This window comes from Poecilia reticulata, linkage group LG5 (assembly GCF_000633615.1).
Source record: "Poecilia reticulata strain Guanapo linkage group LG5, Guppy_female_1.0+MT, whole genome shotgun sequence".
In the NCBI taxonomy this organism is placed as follows: Eukaryota; Metazoa; Chordata; class Actinopteri; order Cyprinodontiformes; family Poeciliidae; genus Poecilia; species Poecilia reticulata.
Window position 1 is genome coordinate 11,738,826 of NC_024335.1, and position 7,592 is coordinate 11,746,417.

Here is a 7,592-nt window from a genome sequence, read left to right on the forward strand (position 1 = left end):
CTGCTGTATTTTGTATGATTGAGAGAAACATTGTTTATGGGACTTTTGTCTTCAATTTAGCTTCTGGTATGAATACTTTTTTCAAACCGCTGAATTAAAATTTAAATAAACATGTGAAGTCTCCTTTTCAGTTAGCAGAAGAAAAATGAATCTAATTGCCAGATTTTTGTGTAAAATATTTAAATAAGCCTCCAGTCCTTTAATATTGAGAATCTAAAAGCTTCAAATGTTTGATTCAAAAGCATCAAGACACTGAGAGTCTAGCCAAAACGTGGGAGGACGCTCAAATGAGTCACTTTTCCACTGTTATTTGAAGCAATATGTTACAACAATGGAGCAAGGCAGCCGGGTCATGCAGTCTGAAAAAATGCGCTCCACGTGTGAGGGATATATTTTGTTCAGATAGTTGCTGGCAGTTGTCGCAGGTGTAGCCTTTTGACCCCTTGAAGCTCACAATGAGTTTTTCTAAAGGAACAGAAAGAAGAGAAAACAATCTATTTGATGTGAACCTCCAAACTCACATATATCCAGCCCCTTCAGTGATGTTACATCATTAAGATATCAACCAAGAAATCAATAAAGGAGATGAAATTGTCGCTAGGAAATTTAGGTTTTATGAGACCAAAGACAGTTTAATTATCCTTATAAATATTTCACAATAATTATTAAATTACAAATCTCTAGTTCTTGGAATATGTAAATGATTTTTGTCTGATATAAAAAAAACATCACAATTCTATAAACAATGAAATTACAGATTTACCATTGCAGCTTCTTTTGCTAAAGTTTGTGGTTGTGCTTTACGGTGCACATAATTGTTTTACTCTTGAATTGTCAGACCAGTCTTCAGGAATTTGAAGTGAGTGACAGTGTGGGATTTCTGTAGCCAGAATAAGAGCAGCCCCTGGTGGTTAACACATTTATCAACGTCCAAAACATTAAAAGTGTCTCAAATTCTCACCCAAACACAGTGTTATCCAAAAGTGTTAATACCACTGAACTTTTATGATTCTGTTATGGTATAGGCACAAACTTCAAAGCATTTTTTGTGACTATTTGTGACAAACCAACACAAACTGATGGTTTTTGAAGTGGAAAGAAAAGGATTTGTGGTTTTCAAAATATTTTGCAAATAACAGATATCAGAAAATTTCAAACCACAAATTTCATTGCATTGCATTAGGACTTTATGTGATTGATGAACATATATCTATGTACATTATTATAAAGTGGAAGAAGGATTTATTTAAAAAAATAAAATCTGAAATGTGTGGTGTGCATCTGTTTTCAGATAATTTTATAAAATAAAATACTGCTCAGCTGAATTCAAAACCAAAATGTTTGAACTATACTACAAAGTCCAGGTACATGGCATAAAGCACACCCTGCACATGCTATCCCCAGTATTGAATGGGGATGTGGCAGCATCATGCTGCAGGGACTCTTCTCTTAAGTGAGAATATGAAAGCTGGTCAGAGTTGAAGACAGGTGGAGCAGAACAAGGCACAGTCCAGGGAGAAAAAAAAACTCCAAAAGACTTGAGTTTTGGTGGTAAATTTTCCACCAAACTAACAACCATAAACAATTACATAGCCCTCCAATGGATTGGTTCATCACCCTGGTAGTATACATCTCCTGACCATACTTGTGGTCTTAAGAGGCCTGCTAATCAGCCATGATTTGATTCAGCTGTGTCAAAAAATAAATAAATATGCAGGATTTTATTTATTTATTTTTTTTTTTTTTCAACTTTTGAGTCGGTATCTTTGAGTCAATAGTTATCCACTGTTTAAGTCAAATCATGGTTATGTGTTAAAATGAGCTAAAACTAATCATATGAAAAATGTCTGGCAATGCGTTACTACTGATGTTCACTCTTCACTCTCCATCCAGTCTGTTCAAGCTTGAGTTATTGAAAAAAAGTTATTTTTGTAAAACACTATATATGAGACACAAGCCCTATTTTTGCATCATATAAACATATTTACTAAGTAAATTTAACTTTTGACACAGTTTGTTGTAGACAGTGATTGTAACAATGGATTTAACTTTCTTTTCTTTCAGAACATTTAGAAAAGGCAAGTTTACGCAAGCTCTTGAATAATAAAGATTCAAATGAAGACTGTGTGCACAGGAAGCAATACCACATTAGGTCGAAAAAAGAAAGAACAAATTAAACATGGTAACTTCTCTTATCTTTGAAGCCAAGCACAGTCTGTTCTGGCCTTGGGCAGGACTGCACTGTCTCCTGCTTATTTAGTCATTAATGTGCATATTTACCTGGAGAGAAAAAAGGAGCTTAAAGGTTAATGTTTCCAATATCCTCACACTCGTCTGTTAAACAAACCTCAGCTGCTGCGTAGCCCTTGGTGTCGTTTTATCTTTAGGGATTGCCCTATTATAAGATACAGCACTAAAGCCGAATTTCCCGGCTCATTTACTTTTCGCCACACTCCAGTTGCGACAGTTCTGCTTATCTTTTATATGACTGCCAGCAATATGCTGTCTGTTTTACATCACACTTTCTTATTTGAGTATAGGATAAGACACTCTAAATCTAATACACATGTTCACTAGCTAAATAAACTCACTCCTATATGTGAAATAATGGAGTACATTGCCTGCTTTTGGAAAACTACTTTGTGCAAAAGTCTAATGTAATGTCATAGCTTCACTGAAGCAAAATGTGTTCCCTACTGCAGACTTTAATTATGTAATTTGGTCAGCTATACTTGCGACGGGTTTGAAGACGTTAAATGATGGTAGAGAAGGTAAGATGTTAAAAGTTATTTCCTAATTTACATAAAAGGACAATTGAAGCTTCACACTAGCCATGCAGGCAGTCCTCCAACAAATTCAAACCAAATCCAAAATAATTAGAAGAGGTTTGAAAAAGAAAGAGAAAGGTAGAGGCTGAGACACCTAATAATGGAAACTAAAGGCTTGTAACATGGAGGCAATCTGACAAATGAGTCAGGGGATGATGGGGGATTATAAACCTAGAGGGCTCATTAGCAGAGAGAGAACAGGTGAGCTATGGGGTGGAGAAGGTCAGAGCATGGAGAAAAACAACATGAAGGGCAAGTGGGAGTGATTATTCCGAAGTGGCAAGAACACGGGATGACTCAATCAATTAAGAAAGCAAAACTGTAGCAGAAATCCTTAAAATCCATCCACGCATGAAATTAGATTCACATTAATTTACGAGAATCGGAAAGTTTAAACCAAGCTGAGAAGCTGGAGGGTGTCCAGGCTTTGCAAGAGGGAGATCCAGACGGACCTAAGACCTCAAGACACCCACTCTTGTGTTAGCTGCATAGTTAGATTCTCTAATTACTTTTCAAATGAAATGGAATAACAGCTTACTGTTTTTCCCCCCATACTTTTGTTTGTTCTGGTTCAGCCAAGGTTTCAGCTGGACAGTTCAGGATGGACTGGTATCATCTTCTCTAAGGACCAGATCGCAAGGTTGACCTTCTTGACCGGAGGAGTCCAGTTGGGACGACATCAACTTAATATAAAACAGACCCCTTGTTCATTTGTTCTCTTGAGGAGAAACCCAGTCTATGGGTGTCATGTTTCTTACTGTGTAGCACATTATCTGGAAACACTGATGAAGTTTTAATTTGGCTCCATCCTGTAAATCTACGAACATGTAACATATCTGAACATTTCTTTAGACAACCTTTGAATTTTTACCTTTCCGAGTTCAAAAACAGTCACTTAAAGGTTCAGTCTCTGGTGGGAAACAATGCATTAAGTGGAAAATCTATCTAAATGATTACACTTATAGACTTCCCAGTCTTTCTCCGAATCTCCACTGATTTGTTTGCCAGTGCTGTTTTATCTGATCGTGTGTCTTACTGGCATCAATGCCAATTTAGTTCAACAAGTTAAAGCAACTTCTCAGAAATCGAAATCATGTCCTCAGATACTTTCTAAGAATAAGAGCTTTTTTTCCCCTCGGGATTCTGTCAAGTCTGTAAACACTGCATTTCCTCCCAGTTCAGAATGTCTGGCTGACAGTATCTCTGACAACACTGAGTAAAGATTTTAAACCACTTTATGTTCAAGGAACCAGACTTAAAAAAAAACAGTGCTTAAGACTCCCTCAGGGTCCTTAATCACTTTTTTTAAGACTTTGACTGCTTTTTCACTCATTTTCTGATTGGTCCCAGCACTGACCATGAGTGCATATTGTACAGTGTGTGTCAAATATAAATAAAGACTCTGGAGGAAATAAGCATCAGAACCTAATATAATATCTACAGCAGAGGAATAATATGTAAGTCATGTCTGTAGGACATGAGAAAAATTCCATGCAATAATTTTCTGCTCACAGCTAACTAAAACAAGTAATAAAAATCATTAAACATATATATATATAAAACCTAAGACATTTGTGTGTTTAAGAACCTGAATGTAAAAAAAAATAATTGAGACTCTGAAGACAAAATACTTCATGATGCAGTCATATGTATTAAAATCTACTTTGGTGTATTCACTTATAGCGGAGAGCGCCATCTGTTGGACAGGAAAGGGACTGTAATCTCTACCCTTGCATTAGAATGGTACACCAGAGATTTGCTAAGAGAACAGGTTGCCGTGGAAACAGCAGAGTAAAAGTGCAGCCTTTAGTGTGACCCTACACTGTTATGTTTAATTGTCTAAGGCATGCTCTTGTTTGCCTGAAAGACAGAGAGAAAGAAAGAGAGAGAGAAAATGAGAGAGAAAAGTATGTTAATTTGTCTCAATGTGAAACTGTTGCTAACCCTAAGATCTTTCAAGTTTACCTTTTCAACATGTTATATACAAACATTCATCTATATGTAATTGATGTCTTCCCACAACTCAGTTTGTTTGACTGGTCTTCTCACACTCAACTGCCGTTTTGTTGAATTTAAATTTACATCAAGTTAAGTAATTTACTGAATTTTGTATTAGTCTTCAAAAGATACTTTCTGTACTTGCTTTTCTTTGTCAACATCTGTATATTAATGTCACCCATGTCTGTAGGTTTTCAGTAAGTTGCTTACTGGTTAATGGAAATAAAGTTGGAGTATGTAACTTTTACAGAATTTATTTTTTTTTTACACATTTGCTAAAACTGTCACCATGTTGTGACAGTAATATAAAACATTTAATCTTTGAAAGGATTGAGCTCCTCAAGCATTCTTTCTATTTGACAGGAATTAGAGTTTAACACAACTATTCTGTGGTTAGATTCAGTGTTTGGTTTTTTTTCTTTTTTAAGCAGATTTCTTTTAACAGGGAGCCATTTAAAAAAAAACTGTGAGGCAGTAAGGAGTGACTTCAAATGTCAGCACCTATGGGGAGAAACTTGAATGGAATATAAATAATTAGATTAGATGAAACAGTATTGATCCCTGGCAGGAAATTGCTTCTGCAACGAAGGCAATATGGTTTAGTAAGAGAGAATGAGACACTAGAAACAAAGATAATATAAAAAGAAAAAAAATACAAATAAACCAAACAAGCAGCTAACACATTTAAAGAACATTGTTGAACTACGGAGAAAACATTATTTTATCGTCTTAACTGTGTAAAGAATGATGAATGTGAAGGACCTATTTCTGAAGATATGTCTAGCACTCCCAGTGAAGTGTCCGCTGCCACTTAGAGATTGATCATAAATAATTCTGGTGGCCCAGACTAGCCTTCTGTACTGCTGCTTTGCTTATTTTCTGGATTTCTGATTGACACTCTGCCTCAATATGCTGTCTTTAATCTATTCGTCTTTCTTATTAAAGATAGAAGTGGTAAAACTAATAGTTCAGAAAGTGATAATTGAATTATGTTTATGCAGTGCCAGTTCACAACATGTCATCTCAGTGCACGTTACAAAAAAGGTCAATTTAATCCAATGAAACATACATTCCAATTCATTCTTGTTATTAAACAATGAAGACAAATTCAGTTTGTATTTAAATTGATTTAAACATTTTTATCTAAGAAAACCTACAGACTGAATTGAGTGACAGTGAACAATTGTTTGCATTGTGTCATTGACTTTGAATCAAACCCCGATGGAAATGAAAACTCCCCATTAACAGGAAGAAAACTCCAGCAGAACCGGCTCCGTGTGAATGACCATTTGCCAGGATCGACTGGGGTTTGAGTGGAAACAGAAAAAAGGAAACCAAAGTGTCTTTTACAACTTCTATAACGAGTAAACAAACTGAGAGAAAACATAGTTAAAAGTTGAAATAACAGTAAATATTGAACATGAATGTTGTAGAATTGCCAGAGAAGTGCTCAGGTTTCTCCTCCAGGAGCCCAAGCCAATAACAGCATAAATATAGAGATATCTCACAATAAACTCACTCTAATTATAATCTTTATCAAAAAGGAACATCTTAAGGAACCTCTTTTTTTTACATCACTAGTCAGATTCAGCAGGGAGGTATGCGAACCTCCCTGCTGTTAGCATACCTCCCCAACACCCGAAGTGTTGCTTATATCCACAGCCTGCTTGGTCTCTACGTGGCGAAGCAGTTTGAAGCTTCATTGCCTCATTAGCAGCCGGTCGCCGCATGTTACGCAGAGCGGGCTTGTAATGTGGGACTCACCTACTGGTCCGGGATGAATCCATTCTCCTGTCTCTTCTCTGGGCCTTTTCCCATTCGCAAAGAATTGGGAGTGAGTTTATCTCACAATAAACTCACTCTAATTATAATCTTTATCAAAAAGGAACATCTTAAGGAACATCTTTATTTTACATCACTAGTCAGATTCAGCAGGGAGGTATGCTAACACTTCATTTCTTTAATTCTACATGGATTATCAGTCTGTTAAACTAAGAGATTGTTGGACTGCTTGTAAAGTGGGAGACTATGCGATCGTTTCTATCATGCATGCTGAAGACTTAGTGCTCTTGTGACCTTACAGTGCAGATATGCAACAGTTGCTTAGAGTGTGTCCTATGAAGTGCAGAAAAACCTCAGGTTCAACTCTGGAAAGAGTACTGTCATGACTGCTAGGAAGAAGATCAGAGGTAAACGTTTCCTTCCTTTTATTTGTCCAATCCGTTTCTAAGCGTGCACATAAAGAGAAGTAACAGAAAATCTATTATATCGATTCGCTTTATAGAGCGAATCTATGGTGCAACTAAGTGATTATAAAAAGGCTTTAGGACACCAAAGTCATTGTTTTGGTATGACCATCACAAAGCCTTGATCTTAAATTAGTGGGCAGATCTGAAAAGGCATGTGTGAGCAAAGCAGCCAATAAACCTGACTTGTTACAGCAGTTCTGTCAGATGAATTGAGCCAGAATTCCAGCAAACTACTGGAAGAAGGTTATTGTGGAGGAAAACGAAAATGTTGACCCACATTATACATTTAAAAGGGAATGCTACTAAATACTGAGAAAATGTATGTAAACTTATGATTTTGAAGACATTAATCAATAAATTGCATTAGTGTATGTGTATTTTTATTAAGTATTTGCAAACTTCTGGTATCTATCCATCCATCCATCTATCTATCTATCTATCTATCTATCTATCTATCTATCTATCTATCTATCTATCTATCTATCTATCTATCTATCTATCTATCTATCTATCTATC